Source organism: Amblyomma mixtum, chromosome 1, assembly GCF_055824585.1.
Source record: "Amblyomma mixtum isolate Tamu chromosome 1, ASM5582458v1, whole genome shotgun sequence".
In the NCBI taxonomy this organism is placed as follows: domain Eukaryota; kingdom Metazoa; phylum Arthropoda; class Arachnida; order Ixodida; family Ixodidae; genus Amblyomma; species Amblyomma mixtum.
This window is the reverse complement of record NC_143012.1, coordinates 97091087-97108586: the sequence shown is the minus strand read 5'-3', so window position 1 is coordinate 97108586 and position 17500 is coordinate 97091087. Positions and strand designations below refer to the sequence as shown.

At 47.4% G+C, this 17500-nt stretch overlaps 1 protein-coding gene across 1 annotated transcript in view; it reads left to right on the top strand.

Moving 5' to 3' along the window:
* LOC149367273 (uncharacterized) overlaps nt 1–17500 on the top strand; it is an 85322-nt gene that overhangs the window by 28645 nt on the left and 39177 nt on the right. The gene's annotated exons all lie outside the window — the stretch shown is intronic.

Below are 17500 nucleotides of genomic sequence, written 5' to 3'. Positions count from 1 at the left end.
TTTTATCCTCGCGGCGTTCCGACACTGTTTGCAGTCGTTTATTTGCGAATTTGCCCAAACAAACCGCCCGCTTTGTGTTATTTTTTTTTCCACGCAACACGGAACACATCACAGGGAAGAGCGGCGACCACGCAAAGCAGTCACGAAAGAGTCCAAAAAAACAAAAAAAAAACGGAGAAACAAAGGAGCAGCGTTGTGCGGTGGGAAGCCACGGGAAGGACGAGATTAAAATCGAAGTCCGCTCTCGGCTCGCTTCCACGGGGAGCAACTCACAAAGCGCACCGTTTGAACGCTCGTCGTCGTGACTGCCGCCATGAGAACCCAAATGAGATGAGGAGAGGTGGTGGGAGGGGGGGGGGGGGGTAGGAGGCATGTGAAACACAAGCGTTAAATGCGCCCGCACATGATTTCCCGAGAGACAGAGGAAGACTGCATGGCGAGCGTGTCGCGTGTAGCGGGGTGCGCGGAACCTCCCAAGGAGTAGAAGTCTTCGAGTGCCGGCTTTTGATTGGCTGCTATGTATTCCATCGGAGTGAATTATTTTCACTCTGCATGAGGCAAACGCATTGGTTTACTAAAAAACAAAAGCAAAGGAAAGAAACGAAGAACTTGGCAAGGATTGGCAGCATCTGAAAAAAATGCCATGGCTTTAACCCGTGCAGAGTGCAACGAACCCGCAGCGAAAGAGCGCATAAAATTACGCTGTCTTAGCCTAAGGTGCATATGTCTCTAAATTCAGCCAGAACATGGCATCTAGGATATGAGCTCACAGTGCTGCAGCCCCGTGAGACCCACCTTCGTCCAAGCCAGGAGAAAAAAAATTCGCTGTGGCTTAGCTTAGTTAAGCCCGGTAATTGCGAAAGCAATATCCGTACCTGCGCCATGGTACAGCTGGTAGTGAAGCTGGTGGTGGTGCTTGTGGATAGACTTGTGGTGATGCATCGGTTATACAATCCAATCCAATCCAATCTAAACCAATCCAATCCAAACCCATCCAGTCCAATGCAATCCATTCCAATCCAATCCACTCCACTCCAATCCAATCCAATCCACTCCAATGTAATGTAATGTAATCTAATCTAATCTAATCCAATCCAATCCAATCCACTCCAGTCCAGTTCAGTCGAATCTAATCTAATCTAATCCAATCTAATCCAACTAATGCAATCAAGGTTAAATGAAGGGCATTGGTGGTCACGGCCGCGGCACGGCAAAGGCGTGAAAGTGCAAGTAGTATTGCTTTCGCAATAAAAGTGACGTCGACACCACGTGACGCTCCTTGTACAACTGCCATTGAGTTCAGAACCACGTACTACCATGCCGTGTGCCCGTAAGGGCGTAGATCGCATCATTTCCGCCATGCACTCTAGGGCTCTGTAAGCTCTCTCTGTCTCCCCCAGGGCTCTGTGAACACGTAGACCCGCGTAGTGCATCCATACCCTGTCTTGCGTAGGAACTGGCACCATCATCTCAACCATAGAGGCTGTGTGCGTGGGATGCTGGGAACTCACGTAAGCCGCAGATGGAGCGGTGGCTCAGTGGTACTGCTAAACTCGAGGACACAGAATCAAATCCCCGGGTGGCGTTTCCACGGAGGCGTAACGCTAAAGCCACCCTGTGCTGTACTATCACAGCGCGAATTAACGAACCACAGGTGGTTGATACTGTAGCGAGAGCTATATTGCCCGCCAACTTGCGATTTCGCTGTGGCGGTGCTCCGAGGAGGCACAGAGACCGACCTTGAGTCGTTGCCTAGCAACCGCTGCAGCTGGCGGACGCCGCCCGCTCGCCGCGCCATCTGGCGTGACGTCACACCGCACGCCTCGCCGCGGAGCCGCCGCCGCCGTTTGGTATGACGTCACACCATTTGCCTCGTCGTTGCGCTCACCTCCGCTTTCGCTACGTATATCCTGGCTTAGCCGAGCTAGGCCACTGCCAATTTTTAATCCTATAATATTTTAAGGTGGTGCCTGTTCGTCTGAGTGAATACAATAGTCCAAACACGTCTTGTGTTGTTAACACTGTTCACGAAGCTGCCATTTTTTTTGCGCTCCTTAGTTTATTTTTGCTTGAAGAAATAAAGGAATTGCTCAGTGGTAGGTTTCCATGATACAGGCTTCGAGGTATGAGAGTCGACCAAGGAAGGATGTGCATTGGAAGAGACACTTTTTCAGGAAAGCCCATAGAGGCGTGCAAATACAGACAAGGTGATATGGCATTGCGTTGGCAGAATACTTCGCTGTTGCTCACATGTGCCTACACAATGTTCTCCGTTCTATCTCTTTCATAGAGGAAGCTGTTTCTGAAAGGGCATCCGCCGCTCGGAAAGAATTCGTAGCATCTCTAATGGACGCGCGCGCAATTCCCGCCAATGGTCACGTCTACCTTACGCCGACCACTCGGTCAGGTGACCATCGCGTGCGTGCTGACCATGCACGTCAAATAAAATTTGGTTTTGAACAAAAAAAACAACAAAAGCTGCAGTACCTGTCTCACTTCTTGGGGGACACCTCAACACCACTGTGGGGAAAGGTACGGAGCAGGGACTGTAAGGGAGAAGACAACTCATCTAAATTTGAATTGTCGGGCTGACTGACATTTCCCTCTACCTGGCCATCTTTTAATTTTGCCTTCTTTAGAATTTCTTCTTCCCTGTGTTTTGTCTACAGCAGACTTCTGCTAGCAAATTTGCGCGCACTTTCGTATTCCACAGTTCCCTTGACAAAGGTCCACAATTTGCTTAATTAGTGATTCGTAAACGTGACAAAAGAAAGCGGGTGTCGTCTGTTTCCTGCCCTATTTTTACGTGCTGTTTCCGGTCATGTAAATGGATCCGTTATGTTGTAAACTCCTATGTCGGAACAAAAAATGTAAAATAAATGCGCATGCTTAAGCAATCATTCTTGAATGGACATCCACACATTCGCACACGAAAGCGCTGAAATTACATGCGCATGTTCGCGTCACAAACCTTGTCACAAAACCATAGCCTCGCTCCTTGTGCACTGAGGAGGAGGCGTTTGTAGCCGGCCCACGCCGAAATAAGGTGTAGCTTGTGTCCTGCAGAAGTTTTTGAACAAAACGCATCGCACATATTCATTTTTTCCAGTATAAGACTTTCAGCAACCAAGCTGTCTAGCTAAAGCTTACCAAAACAAAAGCGAAAGGTTTGGTAAGGTGAAGCGGAATTGATTGTCAACAATACGCGGTGGGAAAATTGGGGCGACGACGGCAGAGAACATATATAAATCGTAACGTCAAGCTGGCCACTGCATTCAAAACGGAGAGGTCCCGAGTTGTAAGTATGATGGATATATGGGTTTTTCATGGCATAAGAACTTAATTATGCCATGGTTGTGACATTTTTTTTTAGTACCCGTATGAAATTCAAACTGAAGCCCGATGAACTTAGAGCAGAGCCGCTCCGTGCAGTGAGTATAGCTCCGTCGCCACTGGCATTTTTCCCCACTCTGGGCGCACAACAAAGACTCGGTTTGAACAACTTTAATCGATACCCGTTGTCAGGAGCTGAATTGGTTGTTTAAACTTTTCCTATCTTTTCATTATCTCTGTCCACGTTCATCGCGAGCTCATAGGCGCTCCCAACGCCTTCTGTTGTTGTCAGGGTGTCGAAGCGGAATTTTTTCCGGTTCGGTTCAGGATCGGGTTTACGCCTTTCGGGTTCAGTTCCGGGTTCGGCTCCGGAGTGACATTCCGTTCCGGTTCGAACCGCTCCGGATAGCATCGAACCGGTTCAAACGGGTTCAGACTATAAAAAATTCTGAACGTAGATTTTTATTCAACCTTGTTTTGCTCTTTACTTTTCTTTGTGAAATCAGTATAAAAACAACACTGCAAAATTTGCTCAATGCGAGCTGTTTTACTGTCCGCGGCAAAAAGATTTAAATTTACGCAAGAGCCGCTAAATCGAATGAACTCAGATTTAGTGTACACCGGCTATGTGTACTAGACTCTATCTGATGAGATAAGTACATAAAAAAAAAGCTGATGGATTTTTCATCTACAAAACTTTTCAGCTTCAGCAGTTTCGGAGTCCCCGTCATGCGAGTAATAGGTCTCTCTCGAAGCTCGTGTCAATTGGGAATTTCTCCGCCGCAAAATGCTTAAGCAAGCGCCGTCAGGACCGCTGCATGCGCCCACTATGAGCGGAAGTTGCCTTGTATTTGCAGCTATATACAGCTAAGACATCTTTCTGTCACCCCAAAAGCGGATTGCCAGTCACCCCTCACTCTGGCACACCTGCAGCATACATCTAGAGAGTTGTGTTTACCAAATATATTTTATTTTCATCAGCTGCTCTACATCACCTTTGTACCTCGCATTATATATCTCGACCACCTATAGCTCAGTTTCTTCAAAAACACAGCTAATCGTGGCTTGTCGCTAGTACAGTCTAAAATTAATATTTTGGCCTATGCTGATGTCGTCGCCGTCTCTTGCTCTGATGAAAAGAATATGATAAAAAAGCAGGCTTGCTTTGGTTGAGGGCACTTCGTGTCTATACGGACACAAACTTGCGACGTGTTCAATGTGACGTTGCGTTGTGACAATGCTGCAATTAGTGCACTGCGAGAGGAGGTCCATAAATTCGTTAAATAGAATTTTTGTAACTTTTATGGGGCGTTTTCAAAGGGAGCCCATGCGTGGACAGAATTTCATGCTACCTTGATACAATATGGTGAGTGTTTCGTGGAGTTTTTGTCCACTAACCTGTTTCATGATTTTTATTTTCCGAAACCGAAAACCCCTGCTTCCTGGCAGCTGTGCTTATTAGGTGACTAAAAGCACATCTGTCTTTGATGTACAAAGTCGTGAGAGAATTTTGTTCTGACACACTCGATTTCCTAAATATTAAGGCGGAAGCCTTTAATGTCTCATCGTTGTAAGCAGCAGTTGTCGACAGAAATGTCACGCTTTTAAATTGGTGTAAACGGTCGTGACGTCAAAGTGCGCGAATTTCAAACGGGGCCAAATGTACTTTGGCTAGTAACAATGCAACCAATTGAAGGGATCGTATAGTGATGCTCCAAGTAAGTGGAACTGAGCTTAGTTAATTGCTTAATTACCCAATTAGCCTAACTAGCTTTACTAGTCAGGCCATATAAATAAATAAAACCGCTTGAGAAATTGGACGAGCTCAGGACTCGAACCCCGGTCTTCGGCGTGAGAGACAAGCATGCTATCCACTCCGCCATGCCAGCTCGATGGTTAGGAATGAACAAAGGCGCGTCTAGTGAATACGGTGTCTTCACTCACTCTCATCCTCCTCCATTCCCTTCCGGCGAGGTTTAGGTGTCCACCGACAAATGAGAGACAGATACATTTCCTTTACACAAAAACCAATTTACCGACGAGCGAGGCGCAGAACCGAATGGGCGATGGCGTTCTATGGACTCCTTGGCAGCGTAGCAAGACTCTGTCGCGTTCCACTCTTAGGGGCGAAGCTTAGCACCTTAACCACACATCAGTGACCACACTTTAGGTCAAAAAAGTACCCCCCTGAATTTTGACATGTGTCCACCGAGATATGTGAGACAGTTACTGCGTAATTTCCTTTCCTCAAATACAATTTTCATTTTTTTCATTACGGCTCCTCTTTATCTTCTTTCACTCCCACTTCCTCCCTTCCTCTACGGTGCGGTTCAGGTGTTCATCGAGATGACAGAGAATTACTGCGCCATTTCCTTTCTTCAAAAGCGTTGCGTTCAAAGGGCAAGGCATCGCGCCGAACGGGTGGTGGCGTTCCGTGGACTCTCTGGCCGCGCTACAACGCGCTGTCGCGTTCCACTCCTAAAGGCGAAGCTTAAGCGTCATTAGTTAGCAGTTAATTAGTATCCAGGCATTAATGAGTAATTAACCATTAATTAGTGATTTGTCATCACTTAGTAATTAGTACTCAATTATATGTGACGCCACCAGTGCCACAGAAACAGCGAAGGTGGTGCGGAAAACGCTTCCGCCTCTACCCACTTTAGACAGTCAAAGTGCCCCCTGAATTTTTCGCTTTTCCTTACAATACCTGCACGGCTTCTCCAGAATGCAGCTGACGAAGCTCCTGATCTGTCATTACTTCCTCTACGTGCAGCCTTACCTAGCCTTTCTTGACGGCCTTATATTAAGGCGAGTTCAGAGGATGTACATTCAATAGGCCCCAAAAACCTTTCTATAACTTCAAACGTCGATTTAACGTGTTAGGACATGCCATCGAGCCAAGGGGACGTTTGTGCCATGATCAGAGAATTGCTACATCTACAAGCAAGGAGGAACTATTGAACAACGAAATTATTTGTGGCGCTATGTTCGTTTCAGACATAGCTCACTTCAGCAGTCTCTTAAAGAGGACATTGAGGTCATGCGTTACACTATAAGATTTGTGCCAATAATGAAGGACACCGGAATTCCGTGTGAACTTTTCCTGTTAATAAGACTGCTTATCGTGTGAGTAAGCTGTATACTTGATAAACACGCACAATCGCCACTTTCGTCGAGGTCACTGTTCAGAGAACAGTTCATTTCAGATCAGAATGTATATGCTGCGAAAGTTCAACCTCCTGACTGGCAGCCCTTTCATGACGTGTGCGCATTCAGGAATTTTTATGTGCAGGCAGAGTAAGGGAGTGATAGTGGCATGACGCCGTATGCCGAGGTCGCGGAATTCGACCCAGTCAAGTAAGGGAAGACGAGGTCAGGGAGATTCCGATGTTTCATGCGGCAACAATAAAAAGAATCTTCGAAGATGACCGAGTAGCCTAAGGCACCAGTAAACGAAGCTTCTCTGTTGCGGCCGCCGCCACTGGCTCGATTCCCACTCAGCGTTAGAGTATTGTATGTAGTTGGTTTCTTTACTGCGTTAGCAGTTTAGTCTCCTTTCTCAAAAATTCAAAAATTTCCGTGGTGTGTGTGTGTGCGTGTGTGTCCATGCATGCGTGCGTTAAAGCATGTGTATGCACTATGCACACGCGTGCACAATTCGGTGGGCGCACATCTGGTCACTCACTGGCAAAAATGGCTGAGGCTTAACTTGGTTAACCTTGGTCAGATGCGAAGCATATTGATGGCTAGGCTTGGTAATACATGGCTTTCCTTGGTTGAATACTTGGTCATTTTAATACAACCACTAGAAGCCTTCGTCGTGGGGGAAGACAACGGCATGGCTACAGCGGAACGCCGACTAACCCCGAGACGCGCATTGGGCGAGCGCCTGGATTGCCACGGAAGCCGCGTCCGCCTGCCCGGTGGAGCGAGCGTTTCACCTACACCGAGTGTGAACGCGCGTTCGAAATGCGCGGGAATGCCGCTCGAGGACATTCCGGCGTCTGTGCGATGGCATCGTTCTCCTTCTCCCAGCGCGTGACAGCGATCTGTCGTGACGTCATTGTGTCAGGTGGTGTGACGTCGCCATACCACGTGGTCTGCACGGCGTGCAACCGCAGCGACAGCACAAGTTGGAGCCCCGTCTCTCATCTGTCGTGACGTCATTGTGTCACGTGGTGTGACGTCACCATACCACGTGGTCTGCACGGCGTGCAACCGGAGCGACGGCACGAGCTGGAGCCCCGTCTCTCATCGGTCGTGACGTCATTGTGTCACGTGGTGTGCACCGCGTGTAACCGTCACGAAGGGCTTGGGTTACCTATTGTAATATGCTTCGCATAAAAATTGACAGACGGTTGCAATTGTCGGTAATTCGAAGTTTAAGCGCAAATTATCGCACGCCACCTGGCATGTGGCGTATTATGCTGCTAGGCACTCTTGGGGTTTTCCCGTAGCGGTCACCTTCCAGGTAGCGTTTAATTGCTCTGCTACTTGGACAACCGGCTGCGCCGACTACGACGCGGAAAGCGGGCAGGGGCGCATAATAGCTGCGGTCTAAAATGCCCCATCTACCTGCAGCCGATCTACCTGAGGTGGAATGCTGTGAATGCTGCACGTGTGTCGTCGCAAAGCGACCCACAAAAGAACGAGAAAACGCTGGCGAATCCTGCCGCTGTGGTGCCGCTGTGGTCGTCGCGGTGGTGAGCGGCGAGATTCCAATAAGCTGGAAATTTTCGCTGGGACGCGCCGCTCAGTTGCCCATTCGCTTGCATGTGAACGTTCGCTGCTATTGACGAGGTTGGCGCTGGTGAACACTCTGATGGTTCGGCTGCGCTACACATAAGTACCCCCGAAAGCCAAAAATATAAGGCAGTCGCCGCCGCAGCGCCAAAGTAGGCAGACACCTTAATTTCATCACTGTGCGCTTTTCTGTATAGCCTCTGTAGAAAGCTGGCGACTCATGTACTTAAAGGGTATTTGTTTCCTGTACTGTTGTACCGGCAACCTTTTCTGGAGTTCCTTAACACCAGTGCTTTAAAACGTGTTAAGCGAATGTACATTTATTTCTTCTGCTGCAAAGACGTTCTTCTCTAAACTTCACACACCGACGTTGCCTGTCAAGTCATTACTTCATGCTGAGGAGATGTTTGTGGCATAGACGGTGAATTACCACCTGCGCAATGCGCAATGATGCTACTTTCTTCTGAGACATAATTACGGGCGAACGTAAACTTGAAAAGGGCGTTGAAATCACACGGATTAGTACCCGTTTTTTACCAGTGGAGAAAAGCTGTGTTGTGCCGTGTGATTGACTGTTTAGTCTCAAGAGCCGTATGATTGTTCGCCGCCGAATCACCGCGGCGGTCATCGAAATCTTTGTTCCGTGAGCAGTGCGCTTTGGTGAGGGGAGTATATATTGCCCTGGAAGGGCCGCTTTGCTGGCGCCCCTATCTGTGTGCGTGGGAGTGCCTCTCAGACTTCTGATGTCTAGGGAGGTGGGGACGTGCAGGGGTATGGTGGGCTCGTTTTACACAGCCTGGTGTTTTGTGGCATGGGCTTACTCCGATTTTCCTTTTCGGCACTATTTCCATGCAATAAATAAAAAAATCGTCGCCGTAGCTCAATTGGCAGAGCACCGGGACGCAAAATTCGGAGGTCAAGGGTTCGAATCACATTGGCGACATGTTTTTATTTTTTCAGTTTAATCAATCATCGTTAAAAATAATTGCTCTTTAAGCTCCTATTGATGAACACCACCACTTATTTTTAAAAAAGTACATCCCTATGGTCCTTGCTTTCGGCTATTCTTGGCTTCCCTCATGTGATGCAGACAGGCAGATATAAACCGCACGTCAGAGAATTCAAGATGCAGCAATCTGAGAACAGCGGCACGGAGCTGCCCGCTAGCGACTGGCATTTTTTTTATATAAGCAGAACAATTTCAATGCATCGACATAACAGAAAATCACTTCATCACAGTTACATTTCATTTCAGTAGCACCTTTCTAGGCGTTTATCAAATCTCAACGAGCGAATGTATTTCCGCAATGCCTCTTTGTGTAATCACAATTTTTTTTCTAAGTATCGTACCGCTGCTACATGCCCGCCTTTCATTGCTTATTTCCGTCGCGTGCAACAAAGAATGTTCGGATTCTTTAAAAAGAAAGCGCATATGTATATTTCTGGGTTTTGTAATAAAATTCACGAGGGCACTTTGTTTATCTAAAGTGCGGTGAGGCGAAAGCCTTAAGCGAGGTGTTGCTGCTTGTGTCACTGATGTGTGGTTAAGATGTTAAGCTTTGCCTCAAAGAGCGGAACGCGACAGCGTCATGCAACGCTGCCAGGGAGTCCACAGAACGCCATCGCCCATTCGGTTCTACGCCGTGCTCGAATTGGTTTTTAAGGAAAGGAAACGTATCTGTCTCTCATATCTTGGTGGACACCTAAACATCGCCGTAACGGGAAGGGAGGAAGATGGGAGTGAACGAAGACATCGTATTCGCTATAGATGCGCCTTTGTTCATTCCAATCAATCTAACCTACATGTAGATGGTGGTGGAAAACATTTATGTACAGGTATAATACAGGAGGTTATGCATGAGCTGATCCAGAGGGGGCCAGCCCTTACAAATACTAAGTGGAGGTCCCTAGTTCGGGACCCCAGTGGCATCGGCCGCCGCCCAGGCTCGCGTGACCAAGGCCCGTTGGGCCTACAGGTCAGAGCAGCTGAGCAGGGTCGCCTCCCAGTCCTCACGGGTTGGGTTGCGCGTACGGTGTTGCAGTATTGCAATGACGCTCAAGAACAATTAGCAATGCTGCAAATTGACCTGGCAAAGGCATTTGATCGAGTGTGCCATTCATTTCTTTTTGCACTTTTAAATCACGTCAATCTCTGTTCAATACTTTCTACTGGCATACGCCTTTGTTACAAATCCTGTACTACGCGCTTGATTGTTAATGGCTGTCTCTCGCAACCAGTCCCAATTCAGTCGTCGGTGAAACAAGGGTGCCCACTGTCTCGGCTCCTGTTCGCATTATACATGGAGCCACTTTGCATAAGTGTTATAAACAGTAGAGCTGTCAATGGTTTCCGAATAATGGGCCACGAACTGAAGGTATTGGCTTATGCAGATGACCTTGCGTCTTTTTGTACTGATAAGCCAAGCATCGATGAGGTTATTCGTTTAACGGAGGACTTTGGTTCGGTGTCAGGAAGTCGGATTAATCGCTCTAACAGTTGCGGTCTTTGGTTTGGTAGCTGGGGTACGACACCTGCTGAATATGCTGGCATAACATGGACATGCAGGCCACCAAAGTACCTTGGCGTCCCTTTGAGTGCCTATAAGCATAGCGCACATTATTGGAAAGACCGCGTGTCAACTCTTCAACGCTATGCTCAAACGTTTGTCCCCCATGGCCTCTCAATTTTTGGCAGGGCGACCGCCTGTAATCTGTTTCTCGCCACTAAAATATATTATGTACTGCAAATTCTTCATTGCGCAAGACTTCCTATTCAGCGTTTTCACAGGGTTTCCGCTACTTTAGTGTGGGATTCGTCTTTTGAATCCATGAGGCGTGATAACCTTTTTCGGCCTGTAAGCGCTGGTGGCCTTGGTCTAGTTCACCTGTATGTCCGACAGATGGTGTCACGTTTCATGTTTTTCCGTGACACTACGCACCCAATAGTACGTTCATTCCTGCAAACAAATTTAGTTCATGTTTTACCAAACCTCATTGTGTCTTCCAATGTTTGTGACCGTCCGTGTTGTGGGGCATAATGCAAGAGGTGTATTTGGCTGTCCGTTTCCTACTTGTTCGTTTTTCTCCTGAGTTCCTTTTTTTAGTGTCGAGGAAAAAGGTGTATAAGAATTTGATTAGTATGCTCTTCCCTTCGCCCATGTACCGCTCTCTGCATTTTGGTTTACCGGGGCATGACGTACTCAAACGAGTACGTAAGATGCCAGTCTCGCCGTGTACAAAGACCTTTTTCTTTAAGTTACACACCGGTACGTTGCCCGTTAGAACATGGTTAGAGAAAAAGGGCATTTTTGTGTCTACCGTTAATTGCCGCCTTTGTGATGAACCAGAAACAATTGAGCATTGTTCCATCAGTTGCAAAAATGCAGTACTCTTCTGGGATATCCTGCAACGCACATTTAAAAAAAGAATTCATCTGAATCCACATTCTGTTCGCTATCTCACTGCGCTGCCATTTGTAGATGAACCCCTGGACATGTTCTTTCTGATTGGACTGCACAGCCTCTGGAAAACCCGCATGATGGACAGACACTGTGAACCTGTTGTGTCTACAAAGGATCACTTCAGTCGAATTGTTGTTCATCTAAGAGACGTGTATGCCCAGACTGAGTACGAACCGGAGTGGCACTCATTATTAGTGATGTGCTCTGCATTGCCCCTTTTCTAGTGCATGGTCTTTTCAATATGTATTGTTTAACACTGCTTCCATAATGGCTTGTATATAGTTCATGTACATAGAACATTACATCACTGTAATAAATACCATGTTGAAAAAAAAAAGCTGGCATGGCGGAGTGGTAGCGTGCCCGTCTCGCACTCCGGAGACCGGGGTTCGATTTCCCGAGCTCGGCCAATTTACTACCCGGTTTTATTTATTTATGTGGTTAATTACGCTAATTGGTTAAGTAAGCAATTGACTAAACTCAGTCCCGCTTAGTTGGAGCATCACTATACGATCCCTTTAACTGGTTGCATGGATAGTAGCCGAAGTACAATTGGCCCCGTTTGAAATTCGCGCACTGTGACGTCACGACCGTTTCGACCAATTGAAAAGCATGACATTTCTGTCGACAACTCCTGCTTACAACGACGAGGCATTAAAGGCTTCCGCCTTAATAGTATTATGTGTGTTCTAACGAGTCAGAGGGGAGCGGAGTCTATCAGGAACGCTGTAGTGGAGGACTCCAGATTAGCGTACACCAGCTGGGATTACTCAAAGTGCACTCACATCGCACAGCACACACGCATTTTCGCATTTCGTCGCTATCAAAATGCGGCCTCACCACTGGTATCGAACTCGCGACCTTGACATTAGCAGCCGAGCACCACAGCCACTGAGCCATCGTGAGGGGTCTTATTCCTTATCTGCTATCTGAGACAAGAAATGCCTCAGAAAGTATATGTTGCACAACGTGATTGGGTCCTTGCGCCTATGCTTCACATATTTATGGTACTCGACACAAAGAAAAGGAAACCATTCTCACTCAGTGCTTTTTTACGAGTTAAAGCTGTGCTGACACTTCGAGTAAAGCTGTACGTAAGCACGTGAAAGGGGGATACTATAAAATCCCACATTTCACGTCAATCTGGCGTAAAATACTTTAGAATTACCGAAAGCACATTGCGGAAACGCCGATTAGCTTTCTTCCTACACACGAGACTTCTTTCAGTTTTTTTGTTGAACTGGATGCCATTTCGACTGGATGCCATTTTCTCACTCCATAGCGCCGACAGCTTTCGCTGGGTAAGTCTACGCGCTGGAATATGTCATTTCGTCTGAAGAAAAGAAAAAAAAAGTATGCCGTTATGCCGTGTTGCACAAAATGTGCGGCTGAACCGAGTCCCGAACCGCTTCGGAACGGTTCCTTTCAATCGTTCCGGTTCGGATTCAGTTCCAAGATGGCAAAAAAATTTTGGGTTCTGTTCGGTTCCAGTTCCGGGCAAAAATTCAGGTTCGGTTCCGGTTTCGGGTTCAGGTTCGGTTCCGGTTCGACACCCTGGTTGTTGTCTTTGTTTTTCTTCTGCATCGCTCGATCTCGCCCCTTGTCATCCCGAACAAGACTAGCCACTCAGCGGAATAACACCGAAGCTGTCAGCTACCCGCAAATTAAGCCGGCAAAAACACGGCTGAGCTCTGTAGAGCCGTCGGTCACTGCTTCGTGGAAATGTATGCAACGGCTGCGCAACAGTTTTAAGAACTGCACTGACTGTCATTTATTAAGGCGAAAGCCTCTAATGGCTAATCCTCCCGTTACATCCAGCGCCTGGGGTGACTCATCGACGAGCGCAGTTGCTAATCTTCGTCGACAGGTGGAGCTGTCGGTGCGGCGGCGTGCGTCCTTCCGTGCGATTACGATGACATCTGTTACGTACTGGCTGGCAATGCAGGCGGTGAAATTAAAAATGCAGTCATGGGTTGAAGGTAATAGGATACTCGGAGAATTTCAGAATAGGTTCAGAAGTTGTAGGCGCTTAGATGATAGCCTGTTTGTGCTTACCCAATGCATAGAAATAGCCAAGGCGGAAAACAGACCTCTGTATTCAGCATTTCTGGACATAAGCGGTGCATACTATAACGTCAACAGGGAACGCCTGTTGAACATATTAAACGGTTTAGGTATCCGTCATGAGGTAATTGATTTTCTACAGGAAATCTACCGAGATAATAGAGTTGAATTTTTTGGAAAGAGAAAGAAAGCACCACAAATGTGGTGGTACACAAAGGATAAAGGCAAGGTTGTCATCTGTCACCGCTGCTGTTCATGCTTTACGTGATAAATATGAAAAGAAGGCTACAAGAAAGTAAGGTTGTCATCTATCACCGCTGCTGTTCATGCTTTACGGGATAAATATGAAAAGAAGGCTACAAGAAAGTAATCTAGGTTAAAATCTGTCGTACAGATTAGGCGGAAGTGTAGTTGAGCAGCGGCTTCCGGGTTTAATGTATGCGGACGATATCGTACTGTTAGCAGATAGCCAGGAAGATTTACAAACTTTGGCTAATTATTGTGGAGACAAAAGAGATGCTCTAGGCTTCTGTTTTAGCGAAACTTAGTCAGGTGTGATGATTTTCAACGATACAACTGAACAGGTGCTTACAATACAAGACCATGAAATACCCAAAGTGGCCGAATACAACTATCTCGGGATGTGGCTAAACGAAGAGCAGATATACAGGGAAAAGCATGAGCAATCTCTTAAGGGAAAATGAAGAGACGCCGGGATAATGAAACATAGGCAATTATGGGGGTACAACAATTATGAACTACTGAGAGGTATTTGGGAAGAATAATGGTGCCGGGGCTTACTTTCGGAAATGCGGTTCTGTGCTTAAGGGCACAAGTTCAGTCGAGATTAGACGTGACTCAGGGAGCTGTTGGAAGATAAGCACTAAGCGCCCACGGCAAAACCACAAACGAGGCAGTATAAGGGGATATGGACTGGGCATCGTTGGAAGCACGGGAAGCTAAGAATAAAATACTATTGAAGAACGCCTGAGGAAATTGGACGATAACAGGTGGGCAGCTAAGGTATTAAAATATTTATACCGAGAGAGCGTTGACTCAGAGTAGCGGAGAACGCGCAGCTTCAAAAAAAAAAAAATTCAACGAATATGATGACACATGTGCAATGTGTGGTAGATCTGGGTAAACAACTGAACACCTCATACGCAAATGTGTTGGTATCTACCTGGATGTCGATGCAGGCATAGTCACTGTTCCTGAGGCCATAGGGTTGAAAGATAACAATGGTAATGTAAATAAATCTGCAGTTTAAGTTGCAAAAAGCGATTGGAGGATTGGTGGCTAAAAAGCAGAGATGTGACATAGGGTTAGAAGTGTAGCAAACCGTAGTGAAAGAAGATGGCGAATCTTAATAAGAATTAACAGCACAGTTGAACAAAAATAATCTAAGAAAAGCTGCGCATGGTTCCAATTGCCACCACCCCGTTTCAAAGGGCGTGCTTCCATCCATCCATCCATCCATCCATCCATCCATCCATCCATCCATCCATCCATCCATCCATCCATCCATCCATCCATCCATCCATCCATCCATCCATCCATCCATCCATCCATCCATCCATCCATCCATCCATCCATCCATCCATCCATCCATCCATCCATCCATCCATCCATCCATCCATCCATCCATCCATCCATCCATCCATCCATCCATCCATCCATCCATCCATCCATCCATCCATCCACCCACTCATCCATCCATCCACCCACTCATCCATCCATCCATCCATCCATCCATCCATCCATCCATCCATCCATCCATCCATCCATCCATCCATCCATCCATCCATCCATCCATCCACCCGTCCATCCATCCATCCGTCCATCCATCCATCCATCCATCCATCCATCCATCCATCCATCCATCCATCCATCCATCCATCCATCCATCCATCCATCCATCCATCCATCCATCCATCCATCCATCCATCCATCCACCCGTCCATCCGTCCATCCATCCATCCATCCATCCATCCATCCATCCATCCATCCATCCATCCATCCATCCATCCATCCATCCATCCATCCATCCATCCGTCCGTCCATCCATCCATCCATCCATCCATCCATCCATCCATCCATCCATCCATCCATCCATCCATCCATCCATCCATCCATCCATCCATCCATCCATCCATCCATCCATCCACCCATCCTCTGTCCGTCCATCCTCTGTCCGTCCGTCAGTCCGTCCGTCCGTCCGTCCATCCATCCATCCATCCATCCATCCATCCATCCATCCATCCATCCATCCATCCATCCATCCATCCATCCATCCATCCGTCCGTCCGTCCGTCCGTCCGTCCGTCCGTCCGTCCGTCCGTCCGTCCATCCATCCATCGTCGAGCGCTGCTCCGTCGTCAGTCGGTGATCGGCAGCTATGGAGGAGGATGGCTCCCAAGTGGTGAAGCCGTAACAAACACAGGCAGTCGTTATCTTCGTCAACAGATGGAGCTGTCGGCGTGACGGCGTGGAACGCTGCTCCGTTGTCAGTAGGTGTGCGGCAGCTAGTGGAGGAGTATGGCTCCCAAGTGGTGCAGCCGTAACAAACATAGGCAGTCGTCATCTTCGTCGACAGGTAGAGCTGTTGGCGCGGCGTCGTCGAGCTCTGCTCCGTCGTCGGTCTTTGCCCGGGAGCTAGTGGAGGAGGATGGCTCCCAAGTGGTGCAGCCATAACAAACGGAGTCAGTCACTGGCATTCGAAGTAGCTCGGCAAAGGCTTTCGACTAGCGCACTTTAGGCTGCCAAAGTGCCCCCATAGTTTTTTCGATACATTTGAGAGATTTAGAATACGAAGCCTAAACTAAACGTTCCCTTATTCGGTGTACGACTGTCTTGTGGTGTATACATACGAGAGCTTTAGGACAGGGGGCTGGCCGCATTCGGATTGCGTCAGCAGCTTGAAGGGTCATTTCGCCTGAAAAGTGAAACACTAAAGTTGTAAGTCGCCCAATTATAATGTTATTTACACTTTTATTGTTCTCAGAACAAATAATACCAGTAATGAATAATAACATATGGCAGGAAAATTTTAGTTTGTATCCCCTTCTATAAGTCAGGATCACCAACCTATTTGAACCTGCCACGCTTGCTGACGTTGCATCGTAATGGCAAGTGATCAACGCTTCCGAACTAGGCCTAACAGCTGCGAAAATTCAGTTGGAAATTTTAAATCTGTGGCGTTTTATCCCAGGAATTTTGTCGCACGGGCTTCTTGAGACCGATTAAAAGATTCGTACGTTATTTATTTCCTCCCAACGAGAGACACAAGCGTTGTTCCCATGAACGCGATAGAAGAGGTCGGGTAAGGTGTCTTGAAGAGCAAAGTGAGCCCTCCTCGTCAACTGCTCCTCTACATGAACCCGGTATTGCCGAGTAAAGGACCGCGCGAGTGCGTCGACGCCAAGAGTCGAGCAGTGCAATGCGGGCGTAAATTCGAGATCGCGCAGCTTTCACGGACGCGCGACAGCACCACTATTAAACAGGTTCCAATTTCTCTTTGCCCCTCTCCCTAACCCGATCTTTTACTGCTCCGAGTAACATAATCCAATTCGTTTTTTCCTCAGTTTTTCTCAACCAATAATTTACCGTCTTTTTGGCTCTCGTTAAAACGGGACAATTGCGATCCTGCCACTGCTATGATTTTCTTTTTATGTTAAAAGCAGAGGAGTCCCTTGAATAGGTATACGACCTTCTGACATCTTTTATTGCGAAAGCAATACTACGCTCACGAACGGCCTTTCGCGTAGCGGCGGCCGGTAGTCACGTTTGACCTTTAGAATGACCTCTGACGTCATAACAGGGGGAGAGATGGGCTACCAAGTCGAGTCGTTGCGCAGCGGCGGCCGGTAGCCACGCGGGACATTTAGAATGACCTATGA